General features: G+C 41.3%; 2 pseudogenes; both read left to right on the top strand.

The window, feature by feature from the left end:
- The first annotated feature begins 1811 nt into the window (after positions 1-1811).
- LOC143631526 (L-type lectin-domain containing receptor kinase IX.1-like) lies at positions 1812-12258 on the top strand (annotated as a pseudogene).
- Positions 12259-17171: 4913 nt separating this feature from the next.
- On the top strand, positions 17172-19222 carry LOC143631528 (L-type lectin-domain containing receptor kinase IX.1 pseudogene; annotated as a pseudogene).
- The last annotated feature ends 3650 nt before the right edge of the window (positions 19223-22872 follow it).

The raw sequence follows: 22872 nt of genomic DNA, 5'->3' as shown, positions 1-22872 counted from the left end.
CATATGCGTTGAAAATAGAATGGTTTTGTCAACACAAGGTTGAGTGAGTAAAACACCAGATTTTCATGATTTTATATAATAATAAATAAGATAACAAACTGTGTCAAGTGAGACAAGCAATTTAACCATAGCATATAAACAAATCAATCAAACCATAAAGAAATGGCTAAACCGCTTCCATGCGAATGGGCATTGGTTACCAAAAATGAGGTGTCGGTGAAACCACTGTCAATGCGTCGGACGCCGGCCACTACGACGGTTGTATGATCATACTAGACTGAGATTATGTTGGACCTCTCCGAATGCGGAAGCATATAAAGCAAGTAAGCACATAAACAAGTAAGGTATAAATTGTTAAACACAAGTTACAATAGTTGCAAGTTGAGTAATATATAGTAATAAAATAAATATAACGCATATGTCCCTAAAACGATTAAAAATGAGTTAAAAGGGGGAGTGAGATACTCACGTGATCGGATGAACGAAATATAAATGAGGATGATGAGAGCAAAGTAAACCTCTTCGGGATATACCGTGAAGGATTCCTTAGACGAAGATGAATTGAAGGCATACGACGAACCAAGTGTGACGACCCAAAACGTTAACGGGAAAGAGTATATGCAGGCTTCATTAATGAAATTAATCATGGGGGTTAGGCTCGCGATGATGGCATGATTATTCAAGACAGTTTAATTGCAAAATAATGCTCGATATCATGTAGAATTAGAAACGGGTATAGGCGGATTATCATAATAGGAAAACATATAATGCATCAACTTGTTTCCTTAATTCGTGTTGCCGGTTAGGCCGATATGGTATAATTGACAAAACCATTGATTTAATTTCCAAATCAACGACAAGAATTTAGGTGCAAGAAAGAAAACGGGTACACGGTTTGAACATAAACGGTTAATGGGTACGGGTTACGGGTTGGTTGACTGGGTTAACGGGTTAGTTGGATATAATTGCATAATGGTCCTTCAAGGTTAAGGATGTAAACAAAAAATAAGTTAAAGTTTAGTTTAGGGTTAAAAACGTATATGTTTCAATGTTAATTAGATATATTAAATATATATAATGAACACATAAAATGATATAAAAATTACTCGATAAACACGATAATTAAATTGATAAAATTTTCCAAACATGAAATGGGTCGGGTTATTTAAAAAGAAAAAGACCGAGTTGTTACATTGTGTTTCTTATAGTTGGTCTTACAATAACCGAAACTTTTGTCATGATTTAAAAATATCCCGTCATCGCATATTTTTATATCCACGCTTCGCTTTCAGAATATGTTTGCACCTTTAAAATATGTTTTTTTCTTATAAATTCATGTTTACGAATTTATGTTGGTGCCACCAATACTAACAGAATTTGCATCGGTTCGCAGCCATAGCGTGCCGATTTGCATATCATAATTTGTTGTATTTTGGCATTGACGGGTTTATTTCTTTTGTTTAGTTCCAATGCCTTAACATGATACAGGATAAATTCGCGTCAACTTGCAACGCGTTCGTGGTTTAACGTTTTGATGTATGTTTCTTGTTTGGTTTAATGGTTCCGCAGCGAATCGCAGGTCCTAAATCCTAGTTTTATTTAATAGTATTCTTTTTCTTTTTCTTTTTCTTTTTCTTTTTCTCCTTTTTAAATTAAATTGGGGGGTCTCATGTGACCCACATGTGATGTCGGTGGTGGAGATTTCTAAAGAGTGATACATCAAAGTCAAAATTTTGGGCAATAACTTGGCTGACTTTTGATACATAATAATCACGTGGCCCACTTGGCTGAATTTTGATAAAATGACAAAACAATCTGCTTCCAATTATTGGTATCCTGATAGGGATGACAAGAAATCAATCTGAGTGTGGTATATATTCGTGTTATTTGTCAAGCACATTTCAAGAAACTCGATGTCTGTCTTAACATGCTTCTTACTCTCTTTAAACCCTTATGCCGCTTCAGTTACATTCAATTTCACAAACGTTAGTCCAACAAATTCCCATGATATAATATTCTCAGATGATGCATCTTATAGCTCTGATAATGGAATCCAGGTGACCCACCAAAGGACTAGTGATCCCTATGGTTCGGTATGGTTAGCAGGTCGAGCCACGTACATTAAACCTCTTCATCTTTGGGACAAAGAGTCTAATGATCTAGCCAGCTTCTCTACCACCTTCACATTTGTGATCGATTCATACCCAAACAATAATTACGCTGATGGTCTCACATTCTTCCTCGCTCATAATAATTCAGTGATAAATGCCGGGGGAATCATGGGGCTTCCGTTCGATTATACAATCAAAACCAGCAAACATCGATTTGTGGCTGTGGAGTTTGATACTCACGGGGCCAATGATTGGGATCCAAAATATCCAGGTACTAATAAATCCGTAGGTGACCATGTAGGTATCAATATTAACTCTGTTACTTCTATTGCTTATCGCAAATGGTTTAGCAATATAACATATGGGAAAGAATGTGTGGCTTTGATTGAGTATAATTCAGATTCAAAAAATCTTAGTGTTTCGTTCACTAGTTTTTTAAATAATTCACCTGTATGGGTATGGGAAACTGGGCTTCATTACACCTATGATCTAAGGCATGTGTTGCCTGAATGGGTAATTTTTGGGTTTTCAGCTTCCACTGGAAATCAATTTGAGAAACACAATATAATATCTTGGTCATTTAATAGTACAGAATTTAAGGTTCATGAAGACAACAGAAAAAACCATACGTTGCGCATGACAGTACCATTGACAGTTGGAACGTTGGTTCTAGTTACTGGTTTGGTTATTGAAGAAATACTAACTGGACCCCGGGCAGATTACGGGTAACCTGGGGGTTAGATAGATGTTTCCCACGAGGGGTTAGACCCGGTAAAGATGGTTCTTCTGATAACCTGCAAAACAGACACCGTGAGCTTGTCACTGAGAAGGGGGGGGGGGGGGTTCCTCCTTGTAACCACCCTCCGGCGTGAGAATCAGACTAGATTGCTCTTTAAATATAAATGTATATTAAGAGATTGCTAGAGCAGATATCAGGTATAATATGATGATAATATGATAAGATGAGATGATCATACCATTTGGGGTATTTATAGCCGAAGGTAGGTTTCCAAGGAGGTGTGGCCGGCTGAATAGTATTCCTGTTCTACCAACTGTGGCCTACGCACGTGCCCTGCTGGTAGTTGGTGGGTAGGCAGCGGCTGACAATGACCAGGCCTGCTGTGTACTATTCCTTTTCCACCAACTGCCGGCTATGCACGTGGTATGACAGGAGTTGGTGAGTAGGCAGCGGCTAATAGTGACATACAGTACAAGAGCATGCTGCTCGTCATACTGTTGTCAATAAGCTGTCGTATCTTTGGTCAGATCTTTTGCCCATACCTCGTCAGGTACAGTACAGAAGATCTTCCCGTATCGTACGGACTGGCTTAGTTGGGCGGGAGTATTCCCCCTCCCGCCTTTGTGCGGGATTGTTCCCGGCTTTGCTCATTCCTTCAGGTGACACTGAGTGATTAAGAGCTAAGTGCCTTGTGCGTGTAGCCTTGCTGCGCGGGTGGCCTTCCTTGATGGCTTGTATCCGCAGCTGCGGGAACATGCAGATTACTTCACCATTGGGAGGCATTTCCTGCGGGAACAGCTTGCCTACTGCGCGTAAGGACGTCACGTCTCTGAGCATGGTTGGTCCTGCGGATCCAGTTGGTTTCTGCGCAGAAGTCCCTCTTCAAGGTGAGTCTTGCGGGTCCAACTGGGCTCTGCTTGGACCTACCTCTTCAAGTCCCCCCAGTCCAATGTTCTTCTCATGAATGTTTAATAAAGTGAGGTGAACTTTTGGACTTAAGCAAAGGGTTTTGAAAAGGGTTTAGTTTTAAGGTTTTCCATGGGGATTCTTCCCGCGGAAGTCCTTGTCACTTGCAGAAATTCCCGACTTTCCTGCTTGATCTTTGGGTATGATGCGGGTAGGTCTGTAACCTCCTCGCAAGTCAGGAGCGTTGAGTCCCACTTGTGTGGATTCTCCATGAGGTTTTGGTAGTTTTGAACATAGTGATCAATTATGTTAAAACCACCAATTCCATCCTGGAGCTTCAAACAATGTAGTTCTCGACGTTCCCGCTATGCGGGGATGTTATTTCCGTTTCCGCAAGCATTGCCCAGAAGATCCTTCTTGGTTTCAATTCCCTGCGGAGCGCTAAGTATGTGAAGGGTTTTGCCTTGACACTGTACCCGCGCTCGTCTTATGGTTACTTTACTTCCAAGGTATTCCTGGCGTCAATTCCCTGCGGGTGCTAGGTATGTGAAGGGTTTTGCCTTAACACTGTATCCGCACCCGTCTTATGGTTACTTGGTTGCCAAGGTAAGGGGTATTTTCCCGCTTACTTTTGAATCTTTTTGAATTTTGAAATTCGAAGAGTTGGTGAAAGGATAAGAACAGTCCAAACCTCTGAAACGTCGTGCGACGGTTTCTTCTGACTGTGTCAGGACGTGCAGGAAGTTATGGTGACGTGACAGTACCTGGTCATTCCAGACGCTTTTTCAGGCGCGTGGGCGCGATTTTTCGGGCGCGTGGCCGCGAAATTAATGGTACACGTCCTTTCAACAGCTGTTGCCAGCTTGCTTTTTGCCACGTGTCATAGTTTCATTGCACCTTCGATTTCTCTCTCCTCCGCATTAAATTCATCGCATTAATTGCGATTAGTATATAAAGGGGGAGAGGGTTCTTTGTAATCCACACTTTCACTCTTCTCTTCATCTTCAAAACGATTTCCGGCGAATACTCATCTTTTCAGTCGAGCATTCTCTTGAAATCGTTTTCTTCTTCCATCTGCAAGATGTCTTCTCGTGATCTCGAATCTACAGCCCAGGAGGCTGGGGTGTTTGCCGATGACAAGAGTACTGCTGGCGAGTGCCAGTGTGCTCTGCCTGTCGATCTGTATCAGTACATCGTCAGGAAGTTCATGCTCGAGTCTCTCGAGCCTGAGTTTCCTGAACCCCATCAGACGGTGTATGATGCCCCTAGAGGCAAGATCGGGGTATATGCTGCATTCTTTGTTTATGGGAATCTTAGGTTCCCATTGACAAAGTTTGTTTACCGTGTCCTTGAGAGGCACGGTGTACACCTGACCGAGGTGCACCCGATGGCGATCGCGAAGATTCGCCACTTCGAGTGGGTGTGCCGGATTCTGGGCATTGAGCCCTATGTCGACCGCCTGATGACCTTCTACACTTGGAGGTGCATCCAGGGGTGGTATACCCTGATAACCCGGATTAAGGGTTTGAAGATTTGCGCAACCGAGCGCAGTCTTCGCTCGTGGAAGCGGGAGTTCTTCTACATCTCCGCTCGCGCCATCCCCCTTGCCATGAAATTTAAGAACGGGCAAGCTCTCCCCAGCCTTCACGCCTCCAACTACCAGGAGGCGGAATGGTTCTCGAAGATATCCCGAGTCCAATCTCTGGTTTACCGGTTTGCGGAGTCCGGGATGGTGATGCTGGGGATGAGCCGGGTGTGGAAGGATGCGGATGCGCAAAAGATCCCAATCGTTCTTGAATACGGTTCGAACTCTGTTCCTTACGGTATGCTCTGTTTCTTTTTGTTAATTTAGAATCTCTTCTAACTTCTTTCCTGTTTATTTCAGAGGGGAACGACTTGCAGTCGCTCATGCACCCGCGGGAGGCTGACGGTCCCGCTCGGATGGGTACTCGCGCTCTAGACGAGAACGAGTTGCCCAACCTAGAACAAACGGCGGATCGGTTCGTTGAGGTCTACCCGTTAGGTCACGAGATCCTTAGCGCCAGGCGGCCAGGTAAGGCGCTATTCAACCCTCGACCCCTCAATGTTGAAACCTCTGCTGGAATTCCTCTAATCTTATGTTCTGATGAGGAATCCGCAGATGGTCCTCCGTTGGTGCGGAAGAAGAAGGCTGCCGGCGGGAAGGGGAAGGAGAAGGTGGCCTCCACTGCCGATCCGGTGCCTCGGTCTGATTCGGAGACCGAGAGCGAAGAGGTGGCGGGGAATCCCGGTGGTGATAAGACCACCGCTCTGGAGGCTGCGACAACTGTCACCTCCGGAGAGCCCAAGATGACAATGGTGAGCGGCGCAAAGAGGCCGGCTCCATCGGGTTCGTCCCTGCCTGTCCGCACTTTCAGGCTCAAGAAAACCCGTAAGTACAAACTTTATTTATCTTTTAACTTCATAGCTTTCCATCATTAACACTATCTTCTTTGTGCAGGCGTGGATGTTGACGCATTCCAGGGTGGAGCGCAGAGGAGTACCCCTCCGCCCATGACGGTAGGCTTGGTCAGCCTACCTGAGGCGACGACCCAGGCGGCTGCGCCTGCGCCTGCTTCCGCTGGTTCAGTTGCTCACTCCGTTGAGCCGACTGTTCCAGCTGTGATGACCTCACCGCCGGCTGTCAGTGCCATTTTTACCGCATCTTTCACTGAGCCGGCGGTTACTTTTGCTGCGGATTCCGCGGCGGCGACCGCGGCGGCTTCTACCATGCCTCCGTCATCGGCAACGACGGCCGATCCTTCAGGCATGCATGGGGCTTCTCGCCAACCTCTGCCTCCTTCCCATCTGCCTGACCTCTTGGATGGATTTCCCTTGGGTTCAGGTGATGGGTTTGGCGGCTATCGGCCTGTTGTTGACCCTACAGGTGCGTAGGGTTCTTTTGGCCCTTTTCATTTTTTTTTTCTTTTCCTAACTGCTTTATGTTTTTTGCAGTGTCGGATTCCAATGAAGTGTATGTTCCACGATGGAACATTCGCCGAGGAACAACCCTTCGTACCCCTGTGGAGTGCGTGGAGTGGGCTCGTCACGCTGCTCCCAGTGGTGCGTTGGGGGAAGCCATGGCTAGCTACCAGGAGGGTAGGCTAACCAATGAGCTTCGGGTTCTCCTGGCCCGGATGCAGCCGCGCGTCGAGCTGCTTTGTCGTGAAAACGACAAGTTAAAAGCAGCTCGTCTTCAAGAAGTAGCTCGGGCGCGGGCTGTCCGGGAGGAGAACGTAAAGCTTACCGCAGCTGCTGCGGAAAAGGAGAAGGCCTTCAAGGCCCTCGAGGTTGAAGTTCAGGCCCGGCTCGAGGCCCGTTCCAAGGCTGCCCAAGCTGTTAATGAACAGCTTCGGCTGGCTAAGGAAACTGCAAGGAACGCAACCGAGAGGGACACCAAGGCTGAAGCTGTTGCTGAGCCTCTACGCGTGGAGAATGAAGAGCTTAAAGCCAAATTAGAGGCTCTCCAGCAGGCTCATGATGCCTTGGCGATGGAAGACGCCAAAAAGCTCCAAGAGATCTTGGACCAGAGGGGGGTGCTTGACCACACTGAGCGGAAGCTAAAGGGCGTCGAAGAGGCTGCGGCTAAAGAAGTGTTGCTTGCCAACCTCAACAAGAGTGAAGCCGAACGCGCCCGTAACGAAGCTCAAGCTGCCCTCCAGGAGGCTCTGGTTGCCAAGGAATGGCTTCTTCGAGAAGCGTTGTCTCAGGTATGCTTTTCATGTCTTTACGCTTTTCTTTGTAAATAGAAAAGGTTCTGATACTTGTATATTTTCTTGTAGGTTGTGCATCGGGTCTTTGCTGATACGTCTTATGACGATGCTATGAGCGCAGCCCTCAACGCTTCTCACGAGGATGGGGAAAAGGCCGGCTTCCTGCTTGGTCTAGGGTTCGTTGAGAAAGGCATCCCGCCTTCCAACTTCCCTTTGTATAATGTTGATACTGAAGCTGTTTACGACCAAGCAGTGAATCAGTATGCCGCCTTCCCGCATCCGGTGGTGGAGAAGGTAAACGAAGTTGCTGCTGCTGATGATGGGCTAGCTATCCTTAAAGCTTTCCTTGAACTGCCACGCTCTACTGATGGTGCTGGTCCAAGTGGAAGTGGCCCTGAAACCTGATCCTGAAGATCCCTTCCCACTGTTAGGATAGGTTTAGCTTGTATAGATTTATTTTCTTGTAGGCGGGTAGTTACCCGGCCATTCTTGTAATGACTCATTGTGAAATATAAATCTTTGTGCGGGTAAGACCGCTACTTTCTCTGGATTCCTTGCTTTATAAACGTTATATGACTTGCATACTTTAGTTTAAATTAGCAATTTTCCAAGTGTTTAGAATAAGTTAACCTTTGAACGTGGTAGATAATAGGTTGAAGTTTTGCTTCCTCTTTCGTGATTGTGCGGGTAGGACCGTCACTTGCACTTAGTAGGATGGCTAAAATTTACCTACATCTGACCTGCGTGGAGGTTTTCCTCATCTTTTTAGAAATTTCTAAGTGTTTAGGATAAGTTAACCTTTGAACGTGGTAGATAATAGGTTGAAGTTTTGCTTCCTCTTTCGTGATTGTGCGGGTAGGACCGTCACTTGCACTTAGTAGGATGGCTAAACTTTAACCTACATCTAACCTGCGTGTAGGTTTTCCTCATCCTTTTGTTAGAAATTCTGTTTTGAATTAAGTTTTCCGTTCGACGCGTGGTTGTCAATAGGTTCGGTTTCCTCTCATGATTTGTGCGGTTAGGACCGGCACTTTCATTTAGTTGACCAAAGTTTACCTATGACTAACCTGCGTGAAGGTTTGCCGTTTTTTTGGGTTTATGCGGGTTTTGCCGCCTTCCCCACGCACCGACTTTCCACGTAATTATGCGGTGAAAACCGGCATATCCGTGTTTAATAAATTAACCGTTCGACGCGCGGTTGTTAATAGGTTAGTGTTCAGTTTCCTCTATCATGATTCATGCGGATAGACCGGCACTTTCATTTAGTGGGATGACTGAACTTTTCCCTTTTAACTGACCTGCGTGAAGGTTTGCCGTTTTTTGGGTTTATGCGGGTTTTGCCGCCTTCCCCATGCAACGACTTTCACACTTATGTATGCGGTGAAGACCGGCATCAGTGTTGACAGTTCATAAAGTATAAATGTAAAATTATCAGCGTCGATGTTCTAAGGAGAATCATTTCCATTAGAAGTGGCTCTGGGCCTTTTCTTTACAAATTTGGAATTGATCTACATGCAAACTGTGTAATTGAGCTCCCTTCCATGTTGTTGGGATGGGAGTGCCATCGAGCCGATATGCACCTGGTTCGGGATCTCGTTGTTTGCGCAGTATGTAGTCTCCAACATTGAAGCTGCAATTTTATTCGTGTTTTCCCCAAGTGGGGTTCTACACGCATCAGCCTGCTCAGCGTTCATTGCGCCACAAGGTGCGCGAGTGTCCCATCTCTGACAAATGCCTCGACCATGTTCTTTACGTCTATGCATTCTTCAGTGTTGTGGCCTTTTGTCCTGTGATAGTCACAGTATTTGCTCCGATCAGCATTGTGACGATGTCGGATTATTGGAGCCTTTGGCCATGGGAGATCCTCAGTGGCGAATATCTCGGTGACGCTTTTAGTGAGTGGCGTCCATCTGGAGTTCTTGTTTGACTGTACGTTATCCCTTCCGCCTAACCGATGTTGCAAGCCGGATGAGGTGTCAAAGTTTACCCTTGACTGCCAAATGCCTAGCTTCCGCTTTTTGTTTAGTCGGGCGGTAAGGACGTTGTCTTCTCTCTTCTGGGTGTAGAGGTTTGTGCTCTGTGGGAGATCTCTACCCAGTTGCTTCTCCGTTTCCGCAAAGCGTTTAGCTGCTGTCATGATGGCATCCCATGTGGATGGCATGCCATCTTTACCCGTTAAGGTGCGGATGAGCTCTGGGTCGTTCGCGCCCTGGATGAAAGCAGCGCGAACAAGATCTTCGCTGATGTTACCCAGACTTAGCTTCTTTGAGTTGAAGCGAGTGATGAAGTCTAGCAAAGATTCATCTTCCTCTCGAATGCATTTGAGGATTGTCCACTGCTCCTCGGTATACTTTCGTTGTTGGCTGAAGTGTTGGCTAAACTTCTGTTGGAAGTCTGCCCAGTCGTAGATGTGGTTGATCGGTAGACGATCGAACCACGCTCTAGCTGGCCCAACAAGCGTCATTTGGAACATGTAACACCACGTAGGTTCCGTCCAATTGCTGACGGTTGCCCCCGCTATGAATCTGTTCAAATGATCATCTGGGTCAGATATACCATCATATGTGCCTATGTTGGACATTTGTTTGGCACTTTTTGGGGCAATTGCTTCCGCAATGTCCCTTGCAAATTTGGACGTTCCCGCATTTGCAACAGTTGGTCTAAATGTTTTGGAGAAGTCACGTGGGCTTCCACCTGTGTTTTTTGGTTTGAAGGCTTCTCCAAAACGTCTTCTCGGTTGGGAGTCCGTTTCCTTACGCTTCCCTTTTGCCCTATGGCGAGGGTTCGCGTCGGTGTCGGATTCCTCCGAGTCATCGTCCAAGTATTCTTCGAATTCGTCAGCTTGTTGGACGGAACGCAAGCGTTCGTCCAACTCAGCTTGGAATTCCTTCTGACGTGCCTCCGCCCATGCCTTAACTTCATCGAGTGTTTGGCGGGGGAGTCTTGTTCGTTTCTCTAACTGGGTATCGGTGAATCCCAGTGAGCGATTATTTACTGCACTTGCCCCAGCTTGGGTAACTAGGGTAGTGTTCGTAAAATTTACTTCACCTGCCCCGGCTTGGGTAACCGGGGTAGTGTTTGTAAAGACTGTGTAGTCGCCGGTATTCCCCCCAGTAGCTGGGGTTGTGGTTACCGGAGTTTCTTTAACCATCTTTCCAGAAGTTTGAAAAAACTGAAAAGAAATGAAGTTCTAGCTTTTATGCACGGATGGCGCCAATGAAGGTATCAATATTAACTCTGTTACTTCTGTTGCTTATCGCAAATGGTTTAGCAATATAACATATGGGAAAGAATGTGTGGCTTTGATTGAGTATAATTCAGATTCAAAAAATCTTAGTGTTTCGTTCACTAGTTTTTTAAATAATTCACCTGTATGGGTATGGGAAACTGGGCTTCATTACACCTATGATCTAAGGCATGTGTTGCCTGAATGGGTAATTTTTGGGTTTTCAGCTTCCACTGGAAATCAATTTGAGAAACACAATATAATATCTTGGTCATTTAATAGTACAGAATTTAAGGTTCATGAAGACAACAGAAAAAACCATACGTTGCGCATGACAGTACCATTGACAGCTGGAACGTTGGTTCTAGTTACTGGTTTGGTTATACTTGCATATTTTTTATGGAGGAGGAACAAAAACGATGGTGATGAAGGAGAGGAACTTGGACTTTTGGATATGAACAACGAGTTTGAGATGGGGGCCTCTACACCTAAAAAATTTTCTTATAAGCAATTAGCTCGGTCAATTACTGACTTCGCAGAGTCAAAAAAGCTTGGAGACGGCGGTTTTGGAGGAGTTTACAAAGGTTTTTTGAAAGAACTAGGGACATATGTCGCCGTCAAAAGGGTGTCAAAGACTTCCAAACAAGGGTTCAAAGAGTATGCATCGGAAGTAAGGATCATTAGCCGACTGAGGCACAAAAATTTGGTCCAACTGATCGGTTGGTGCAATGATAAAGGAGAACTCCTGCTTGCTTATGAATTTTTGGAAAACGGAAGCTTAGATCTACATCTTTTTAATGGAAAGAGCTTGTTGACATGGAATAGAAGGTACAAAATAGTTCACGATTTGGCGTCGGCATTGCTATACTTGCATGAAGAATGAGAGCAATGTGTTTTGCATAGAGATATTAAATCAAGTAATGTGATGTTGGACTCAAATTTCAATGCAAAGCTTGGCGATTTCGGGCTAGCTAAGTTGGTTGACCATGAGAAAGGCGCTCAAACAAAGATGTTGGCGGGAACCTTGGGTTATATGGCTCCCGAATGTGTGGTCACAGGAAGATCAACCAAGGAATCAGATGTATTTAGTTTCAGAGTGGTTGTGTTGGAAATAGCTTGTGGGAGAAAGTCCATTGACTACAATGCTCAAGAAAAACAAATGCGGTTATTGGAATGGGTTTGGGAGCTCTATGGGAAAGACACTCTCTTAAAAGCAGTTGATCCGAGTCTAGGGCTGGAGTTTGAAGAAGAAGAAATCAAGCGTTTAATGATTGTTGGCTTATGGTGTGTGCACCCCGACTCTGAACTTCGTCCGTCGATAAAGTACTAAATTCTGAAGCTTCCCTACCTTTATTGCCCTTAAAGATACCAGTGACATCTTATTTGACACCCTTAGCGTCCTCACTATCTGATTTCTCTTCCATTGGTCAGTACCAATCATTAAGTAGAAGTGTAAAACCTCATAGCATTGAATCATCAAGGCAAACAACATCGTTGACAACTTCATATTCCCAATAATTATCAGTGTTACATTTAGCGCAATGAAATGCCTAGGTTACTGTTATATAATTTAAATATTGCTTCTCCGCATAGTTTGTGTAAATGTCTATAATTTTTGGACTTACGTTTAATTTGTCACGGTTGAGTTTAGTTCTAAAGAACCATTTCACTATAATTTACTATAAAATGATTACAATAGAGTGGCAGGTAAACGGGCAACAAGCTGCGCCGCAACCCCCTTTTGAATAGCAAAGCCAATCCTGCTAAAAACGAAGCTTTGGGCCCTAGAAGCTGAAGAGGTTTCGTGTACGACGCGCTGAACCCTACTCAAAAATTTCACAGCCTCTGGGGCCAGGAAACCAAATGTATCAAAGGCAAATGGTAGAAAGACATGTTGATTATCTAAACAAGCTTTCTCGTGTTTAACAACTTTGCCCGATTCAGCCTTCAACGCAGCCTGACCCACAACAAACCCACGGTCCCTGAGCCCAACAAGAGGAGACACTCCTGTAAGATCCACACAGGCGTGTTTCCCCCCTGTCCACCCGAACACAAGAATATCAGTTGGTCGTAAAGTGGACCTCCCTTCAAAAGGATCCGTGAGAAAGTTAACAGGGGCTTCCTTTTTAGCAGAAATCCCTGCCCGTTTAAGAACATCACACAAAACATCCCTAACCAAATCATGTTTGTATTTAAAGCCAAACAATTCTTTACAATGCACCGCATGGTCACCAAAAGAATCCAAACAGACCTTACGACAAATTAGGAAGGTTCATCAGTCGGGAACATAGGGACCATTAACCGGTACTTAAGAATAGCCCGATACTCCAAACTCGACATACGTTGGCCTAATCCTTCAATGGGTATACATATGAATTTTATAATTTTATGTTAGAAGCGATTGAATTTCCACACTTGGAATTGATAAGTTTCAAGATCTTCGCTTCTGATGTGTTTCTATTTTTGAATATTTTGTTACTACTTCCACTGTTTCTGCACAACAAACCCGAACCCCGAAACAGACCCAAAAAGAACCCGGAACTGGTTTTTTTTTATAGTCGGGTTTTTAATACCCGACCTCACCCGTAGGGTACAAATAGGGTATGCATTTCGGTACCAAAACCCGTACCCGAACCGGACCCGATTTGTACCCGATAATACCCGAAAACCCGAACCGGTTCCATACCGGGAACCGGTTTTTCCAATACCCGAATCCGGGTTTTCAAATACTCGAGCTATACCTGAAAAATACCTTAAAATTACTCGAAAATACCCCTAAAAAGTGCAATCCCATAAAAAATTCAATCTATACCCGAAAAATAACCGGAAAAAACTCGAAAAACCCCAATAATAGGGTTTTTTCAATACCCAGAGATAGGGTAGTCATATACCCGGTTGTAGAATATCCGTATCTATACCCGACCCGAACCCGATACATAGGGTATGGTTTTTAGAGGTAATATCCGGACTTGAACCCGAACCCGACCCGTGTATCTCCAATACCCGATTTTCCAATACTCGGTCATACCCCGAACCCAGTTTCATACCCGAAACTGGGTATTTGAAAAACCCAATTTGTGCACCTCTAAATACAAGACCTAAGCAAAGCATTGAGTTTTATACTTTTATTTACAAACCTAGTAGTCTCCAAAAACAAAAATGTTGCAAACCCAACTGAAACATTAAAGCAAGATGTTTCCATTACAATTTATTACTTATTCTTTAGCTTATCGACATTGTAAGGGTACAAGGGGTGCAATCCTAATGGTAGCAAAACTACCTTAAGCATCGATCAATCGTGCTCGTGCACTGGCATCTCATTTTCATTTTATCTTAAACTACCTTGGATTACGGTATTTTTTTTTAACTAAAATTAAAACTAGACTCTAGTAAAAATTTTATTTCTAAATAAAAGTAGTTTATTTCTTTTAACCTAAACCAATCCTTTCAATCAACCTGAACCATTTTTTCTTTTTTCATTTTAACAAAAAGTTAATTATACATTTACTTAACTATTTTTAACTAAAAATATATTATAAACTATATATTTAGTTAAAACTAAAATATACATAAACTATATATTTAGTTATCTATATCTATATCTATATCTATATTACATATTAGACCATTTGATGGATGACTTGGTAATTTGACAAAATAAGACGCCGTTAAGGAGACGCCACTAAACTTAGATGCCCTAACGCCCGACATCTTTCCCTGGTCTCTCCGGCGTCTTTCCATGTCTTTCCGGCGTCGTTATTAAAGCAACAGCAACAGCAATGAAACCCCTAATTAGCCATCCTTGTTACTGTCTTCAATCAGTGGCAATCAATGCTCGGTGGTTATATTCAATTGTATTAATCTGGTAGATGGTTGCTTCTGCAATCTTAAGCGATTGCAAATAGCAGGTTCATGAACATCAATTCATGTATATTAGCTAGCTGCAAACGATTCTGCTAGACTAATATGACTTTATTTGAAATATGTTGCCCAAATGATAATTGATTACAACTTCGTTTTGATACGTAGTCGCAAGCGAACTGATGTGTTCCTGTCTTCTGATATGGAAATTAGATGTTTTTGGCGTGTTATAAGGTGCTCTCTTCTTTCTTCTTTAGAGGTGTAAATTGGTGTAATATTGTTACAACTTAAAAGTACATTAATGTTGTTCAAAAAAAGATGCAGCTTACTGTATGAATTCCTTCTTTGGGTATTTAATTTCCTCCAAGATAATCAAAGAGACCATCGTATAATCAACATATTCAAAAGATTAGTAAATGACCCTTCTACCCTTTTCACCATTTTAACCATAACACTACTTACCTCTCAGGCTCACATGTGGGAATACATTCAAATCAGTTTACAGCAGAATAAGAGTCGAAGAGGCATTTCGATATTCGAGCAGGTTAAAATTCATCAGGTTTTAGAAATAGTATACGGGAGTAGTAAAGGGTGGCAAGTCACAATATTTGGTAACGGGGCATGAAATTATTGTTGTGTCTGGATCAGATCTACTTCAAGTTTTGGATCACGGGTATTTTAGGAATAGATATTTTTCATCACTATTCAGATTGCGGGTCAAAAACTGTTGTATTCACGGTTTAGAAGATAGAGTATCAGTTGTTTGTTATACGAGACAACGTTTAATCAAGTCAAAAGGGGTGTAGATTCGTTTTGTTGTATGTGGCAGTTTTGGAATCATTTAGCCACATTGCAGAGTAATTAAATAATTAGTTCATCTTCGAGTCAAAGATATGTATTTGTTATAGTTTAAGGATGTGTGGCCAATTTCATGCATGCTTGTTGTTACAATTTCTTTGTCCTTTTTTTTCCTGCAACCCTTCATTAGATCACATATTTCTATTGTTGCTGAGATAACTAAACTTCATTAGATCACATCGAATATGTGATGCGCTTGCACCGTGCATCGGATTTTTGGACAAAACTCTTCGGATTTTTTATAATGTTCATCATATTGAAAATCGGGTCATTTCAAAGTGGCCTGGTTGGGTTTACAAATTTGACCATTTTTATGAATAATTAACGTGTTAATGGTCACAATCTTGTACCTGTCTGCTGCTGATATTTAACGATAAAAATTATTTAAGGTTTAACAGTTCTAATTGTATTCTTGAACTTATGACTTCATGTTCACAGAATTTCAAGAATATGAGTGTCATAGAGTTACAGCAAGATTGTTAGTTTTGTTGGATGCGTTTTTTAACTACTTAACAATGTTAAATTTGAGCGTGTTATGAGTAGAGGGTCTAGAAAGCGACTTCAAGTTGTAGAAGGGCATGTTGAGGCTGGAAGACTTTTGACTTTGTACTAGGTATGCATTTTTACTCTATGGTGACCGCTTGTTTTCAGGTTAGATATATAGACCGTATTGTTTTTGTACTCTACTAACCTTCCATCTTGTGGTTTAAGAACATAATAGCAATCTTTTCTTTTTCAATGAGAGAAAAAAAATTTCTTTTCTACTATTTCTTTGAATTCTCTCTACATCATAGTATAAAGTATGTCATTTTCCTTTGCCTGAAAGACTGTGTTCCATCATTCTAATGTTGTTGTAGTATTTTTTTCTATTAAAAAAAAATAACATGTTACATATGGTTATTCATAACTCGGTTTTGACCATTTTTAAGTTAAACATAGTGAGACAAACCGTAAGTAACGATTTTTTGTTGACGAAACTCGAAACTAAACTGTTATAAATTGAAACAGAAAGTTAAAGAAAAAACGAATTGTGAAACCTAACCGATGGCCGGTTTAAACGATTTTAAAGTTTTAAACCGAACCATGAACACACATAATTGTTACGTGATTACCAGAGTTTGTATTCAAACACAGCGGCCTCCCGTCTATTGTGTGTATATATATATAATTTTTTTGAAAGGCCAATTTAAAAAAAATAAAACTAAAAGAGGACCGCTTACAAGAAACAAGTAGCCCAGAAATAATATATACCACCGAAAACTAACAACCCATAGAACAAACAACAATTGAAAAATAACGAAATTGAACCAACACCACTTCTTTCATTCTATTCCAGTCTCTTGATCCAGTTACATACACTACCAAAGGAACGACATGGCCTTAATATCAATAACTAATTGCGCTATCGAAAATGCTTACTATCAAAGATCTTCTTATTCTTTTTTAATCAAATCATCCAACAAATTGCCAACACAATACCTTTGAATCACTTCACATTCCTTCTTATTAGTCTTATTATCCTTGGATGGTTATTCGATTAAGAATAATTTTCCCTACTGCGAGAAAATTACAACACATTATTTAATTTATTTTTCCTAAATTGTTACGATATTGTCCCTGCTATTTGCGACAAAACTAATAATTATTACTCTTTAAGTATCTCGACAGTATTAATGCGACAAAGTTGATACTTAAATATTTTTTAACTGTTGCAACGATATGTAGTGGCAGCTCAAATAGTGTTTCAAGAAAAGGTCAACATATTCAATAGAAACAAGTAGAATAAATGTGTGATTAAGAACAATGTGGATGCAAAACGATCATGGCGTTCTCCCATACCCATCTCATCACTTCGTTTCTTCTTGTGTTCATCCCTTCTATAGCTTCACTCACCTTTAATTTTACAAATTTTAATAATCAGAATCGTGACATAGTTTTAGAAGGTGACGGATCTTACATCTCATACGAAGGAATCCAGGTGACCCCGAACGAGCTTGGTTCTGATCGGAAACAGAAAGCGGGACGGGCGACATATAGCACTCCACTTCATCTTTGGGACAACCGATCTGGTGATTGATTCAATGGGGAGCACAAGTTACGGTGATGGTCTCGCGTTCTTTCTTGCTCAGAATAACTCCAACATCACCCGGGGTGGAGCGATGGGGCTTCCAATCCATCCCATCACAATTGAGCCCACTAGCAAGTTTGTTGCTGTGGAGTTTGATACTTTCTGGAACGATCGTTGGGATCCAGTAGCCGGTGCAAATCACTCCGTGGGTGATCATGTGGGTATCAGCATTAGCTCTCTTACTTCTGTTAGGTCTCAAAAATGGTTCAGCAATATAACTGGAGGGGCAGTTTGTCAAGCTTGGATTGCGTATGATTCAGTTTCTAAAAATCTTAGTGTTTCCTACACTAGTTTTCAAAACAATGCGACCGTGCGTCAAGATGGTCTAGTTTACATGGTTGATCTCAGGAACGAGTTGCCCGAACGGGTTATATTCGGTTTTTCAGAAGCAACCGGATCTGCGTTCGAAAAGAATAGCGTGAGATCTTGGATGTTTAATAGTTCAGATTTACAGATTGATGAAAAAAGCGGGATACCACCAGTCCCAGGGCCAGATCAACTGAACCCGGGGCCAGATCCAGTGAAAGAGAATGAGAGCAAGGTGGAATTAATAGTTGGAATATCCTGTACTATTGTTTTTCTTTCAGTGTTTGCATTTCTTTTGTGGTGGAGGATGAAAAGGAAGTCGATGGAGCATGAAGCGGAAGAAAATTCATTTGATGTCGAGATGGACAGTGAATTTGAAATGGGCACCGGGCCTAAACGATTTTCCTACCAAGAATTAGCTCACTCTACCAGTCACTTTGCCGAGAAAGAGAAACTTGGAGAAGGAGGATTTGGTGGAGTTTACCGAGGTTTCTTGAAGGATTCAAGCACGTATATTGCAGTGAAAAGGGTGTCAAAGAGTTCTAAACGAGGGATCAAGGAGTATGCATCAGAGGTGAAGATCATTAGCCGATTGAGGCATAGAAATCTGGTACAACTCATTGGTTGGTGTCACCAGAAAGGCGAACTCCTGCTTGTTTACGAATATATGGAAAATGGAAGTTTAGATTTACATCTTTTCAAAGGGGAGAGTTTATTGGCATGGGGAGCAAGGTTTAAAATTGTGCATGGTCTGGCATCTGCTTTGTTGTATCTACATGAAGAGTGGGAGCAATGTGTTTTGCATAGAGATATCAAATCTAGTAATGTGATGTTAGACTCAAATTTCAATGCGAAACTTGGTGATTTCGGGCTAGCAAAGTTGGTTGACCATGAGAAAGGCGCACAAACAACAATGTTGGCTGGAACATTGGGTTATATGGCCCCTGAATGTGTAGTCACTAGTAGAGCAACCAAGGAATCAGATGTTTTTAGTTTTGGAGTTGTTGCATTGGAAATTGCTTGTGGACGAAAACCCATTGAAAAGCAAATACTGTTATTAGAATGGGTTTGGCAGCTCTACGGGACTGGGACTCTTTTAGAAGCAGCTGATCCAAGTCTAGAGGATTTTCAGGAAGAAGAAATCAAATGTTTAATGATCGTTGGGTTATGGTGTGTGCACCCTGATTCAAAATTTCCCCCTTCCATGAGGCAAGCCATTAAAGTACTGAAGTTTGAAGATTCTCTGCCTATACTACCCTCGAAGATGCCTGTTGCATCTTATTTGACGCCTCCAGTGTCATCCGTATGTCATGCCTCGACATAGCCCATTATCAATCTTCAAGTAGTAGCGCCTTTTAACACTGAATCATCAAAGCAAACAACATTGTCCATTATTTCTTCCTCTTACCAATCTGTATCACTTTTACATATACTATACTGAAATGTCTAGATCATTATAAGATTAGTCCAATAAAGGCAACTATATTGGCATGTTCTTGCTATTACAAACTTCTAGTTAAGTAGAAACACCTTTTCTAAACCAAAATTTCCTCTTTGGATGTAACGATTCCGGCAAATTCAGGTATACCCTAACCGGTATATACTATTTATGTGGTATTTAATAATGAATATATGAATTATAATGTGTTTATACGAGTATGTATGATTCACAGTACAGATTATACTCGATTATACAGTTAATCGTATTGGAAATACGATCAACCGATTAACGGTTGTTGAAACCCGAACGAATCGAGGATTACATTATAGATGAGATATATGATATTGGTTTTATATAAATTTCATTTTTAAGCCGAAAAACGACCGTTTTAGCCTCGTTTTAAGCCGAATAAAACATTTAACCGAAAAACGAACTGAACCAGATTATCCAAAACATTATCCAGATTACAGAAATCTGGATATGTGGCTAAGAATGGAGAGGTGGGCCCCACCCCACCACCTCCTTTACACCGATCGGACAAGGGGGGTGGGTTAAACCCCTTGTTTCCTTCTTTTTTTCACAAACAAATTCAACAAATCTCCCTTTCCTCTCAAGTCCAAGAACTAAAAACCGAGTTTTGTAGCAAGAACAACGAGGTAAAGATCGAGTTATATTCGTTTTCATCTTCCTTTCTCGAGTTTAATTACAAGAAAATGAGGTTTCAAGTGAAAAAGGGTGAAAACCCGAGATGAAACCGATTCTTGCAAGATCAAGTGATGTATACGGGTTATACAAGGGATCTTGGTCCAAGAAAGGAGTTAAACGAACCAAAAACGAATTTTTACGGTTAAATCTTTGTTTTTATATCATAACCGAAACCATGAAAGAAATGGCTTGATTGTGGGTGTAACTTGCTTGGTGTGGTGTTATTGTGCTTGTAGGTGTTGTATCTAATTGTTAGCAAATGCTAGAAAGCGAGATCCTTGCGGTTTGAAGCTAGAAACACAAGGTAGTTCGGTTTTTGTATGATGTTTGAGAATTGGACAGATTGTGATGTGTTTAGAGTTAGGTCATGAAATTTTACAGAGGTGTTAGATATATGTAAATATGAGTTCTGTGAATTTTTGGTAATTTTTGGACAAAGGATGAATATTTGGTGAATTTAATGCTCGGTTTTGGCCAAAAATGGTGAAAAATAGTTATATATCATGAAAATTTCTGGAAAATTTCAGATAAGCTTTTTATAATATATAAAAGTCACACACAAAATTTTAGGTCCGTTGGAGAAGTCTAAGTAGGCTTTTCGGTTAAACGAGTTCTAGGGTTTTCTAGCTCGGTTCTAGTGAAAATGGCATGTAAAGGAAGATTTTGGTTCTGGAAAAATTACAGGGGACTATGTGGATGGCAGGGGTCATCCAGGAAAAATTTGGGATTTTTCTAAGATCATTTGGTATTTACGACATATTTAGTGTTTAAATGGTGTTTAAAAATAGATAAATAAATTTTAAATATAAAAATTAATTCTGGAAATATTTTTATAAAATTCCCCACTGTCAAAAAGTGAATTGTGCAAAATTTCAAGGTCCGGGATTAAACGGATAATTATTTGTGCTAAAATTAAGATAAAAACAAACTTTTAAAGCTTAAAACGCGTAAACCGGTAAAGTTCGCATAAGCGAGCTGACTGGTGTATAAAAACCCTAAAAATGAACCATTTTCATATAATTGAGTTAAACAAGTAAAAATAAATCATCCGAAAATAATTCGGATGATTTGAGTAATTTTTAACCGATTTAACAGTTTCCGGTACGCCAAGGACGGAAACGGGTCCCGCGGCCAATCGGGGCGTCTAAACCGAGCTCTAAATTCACAACTTTAATTAAATTATCAGTCAACAACTATTTTCTAGTCGTGTGTGACCAAACTCATTTTTGAAACGTAAAAACGGATAACCGTGCTAGGCACGCAAAACGGGAAAAACGACTAATAGTAATTTTGACTAGTGAACTCTAAACGATATCACAATCTGAGTCCGGAGAAGTGTTTCTGGGTTAACATTGCCCCCGGAGCGGTTACAGTACTGGGTTAACAGTGTCCCCAGGTGTACCGGTTAACACGGTTTAAGTTATGTTAATAATGATTATATAGTAACGAACTTAGGGATCGTATTACAGATCCGGACTAATAGCTGGTGTACTGTGATACCTAATTGCCTACGATAAGGTGAGTTTCACGAGCCCCTTTTTCTGAATTGTGTTTTTAAATATTTTCCCGGGGCGGAAAGCATGTTATTATTGAAATGTTTAAGTACATACTGAACACATGGAATTGCGTGTATTTATAAATATTTGATTGTACGGGAATCGTAAGGAATGGGTACCACAGTGCCCCCAGATGTCCATAGAAGTGTTTCTGGGTTAACATTGCCCCCGGAATGGGTACTGTACTGGGTTAACAGTGTCCTCAGAGGTCCCTAGAAGTGTTTCTGGGTTAACTTTGCCCCCGGAATGGGTACTGTACTGGGTTAACAGTGTCCCCAGATGTCCGTAAAAGTATAATTACATCGCTAATATATGATTATTATAATGATTTGTCACAGTTGTTTAAATTAGTGAAACTCACCAACTATTCGTAGTTGACCCGTTTTCTTTACATGCTTTCTAGGTACTCCCAAACTGGAATAAGTGCTACATGCTTGATGATGCGTGCTTTTTGTGGAAGCTTAGTGATCATTTTGTATTAAATATGTTAATGTACTGTTGGTAAACCTATGTGTTAACGCCTAGACGGGAACTAAACTTGGAACAATGTAATATGATGTAAATTAATGTAGTGGTGTTTTCTTTATAAGCAATGCTGTTTATATCAGATGTGTCTGTTGCATCCCGTTTACGTTTCCGCTGCGGTTACGGGGTGTTACATTGGATGTCCAAAATTTCTAACGAGTACCCTTTATTGCACAAGGCGTCACAAACATTGGTGAATATAACATCTTATTAGGAAGGATAGTACTGCATGAATGGTTTGTATCATCATTTGAAAAATTATTAGTCAAATCCAGATAGTAGAACCACATGCCTGATGTGAGTTGTGTAATTGATTAATATTCTCGTAATCCATTTAAGAACTGCACCTATATTGGTGGATCATGACATTTCCAACTTTGTGGATGGGTCTTCCAATGGTATTATTTCGGTTTGTTACAGTCAGTGGCGGAACTTGAACTTTTGAATTGGGGGGTGGGAGGGGGGGGGGGGGGCAAAAGTAAATAAAAAATTTCGAATCATCAATATCAAATTTAGTTTTGCTATAATGTCATATAATGTTGATATTGTTCCGTACCAATAACTAATAGTGCATAAAGCATAACAGAAACTAAATCATTAAAATCAATAAACATAACAAAACATATAAATATATGTATCGCAACCTTGTATTAAGCATTCTAGCATCATCAATATAAAATAATAGTACAAATGAGATGGTAAATACTAAAATATGTAACATTTGAGCATATATAGATAATTGGGGCATGAAAGTGAAAGAGTGTTTGTCAGAAATGCTT

This window comes from Bidens hawaiensis, unplaced genomic scaffold (genome assembly GCF_021521415.1).
Source record: "Bidens hawaiensis isolate Kalapana, Puna unplaced genomic scaffold, B.hawaiensis_p1.1 tig00006086_1, whole genome shotgun sequence".
In the NCBI taxonomy this organism is placed as follows: Eukaryota; Viridiplantae; Streptophyta; class Magnoliopsida; order Asterales; family Asteraceae; genus Bidens; species Bidens hawaiensis.
The sequence above is the reverse complement of the archived record's forward strand: the minus strand, read 5'-3'. Positions and strand labels throughout refer to the sequence as shown.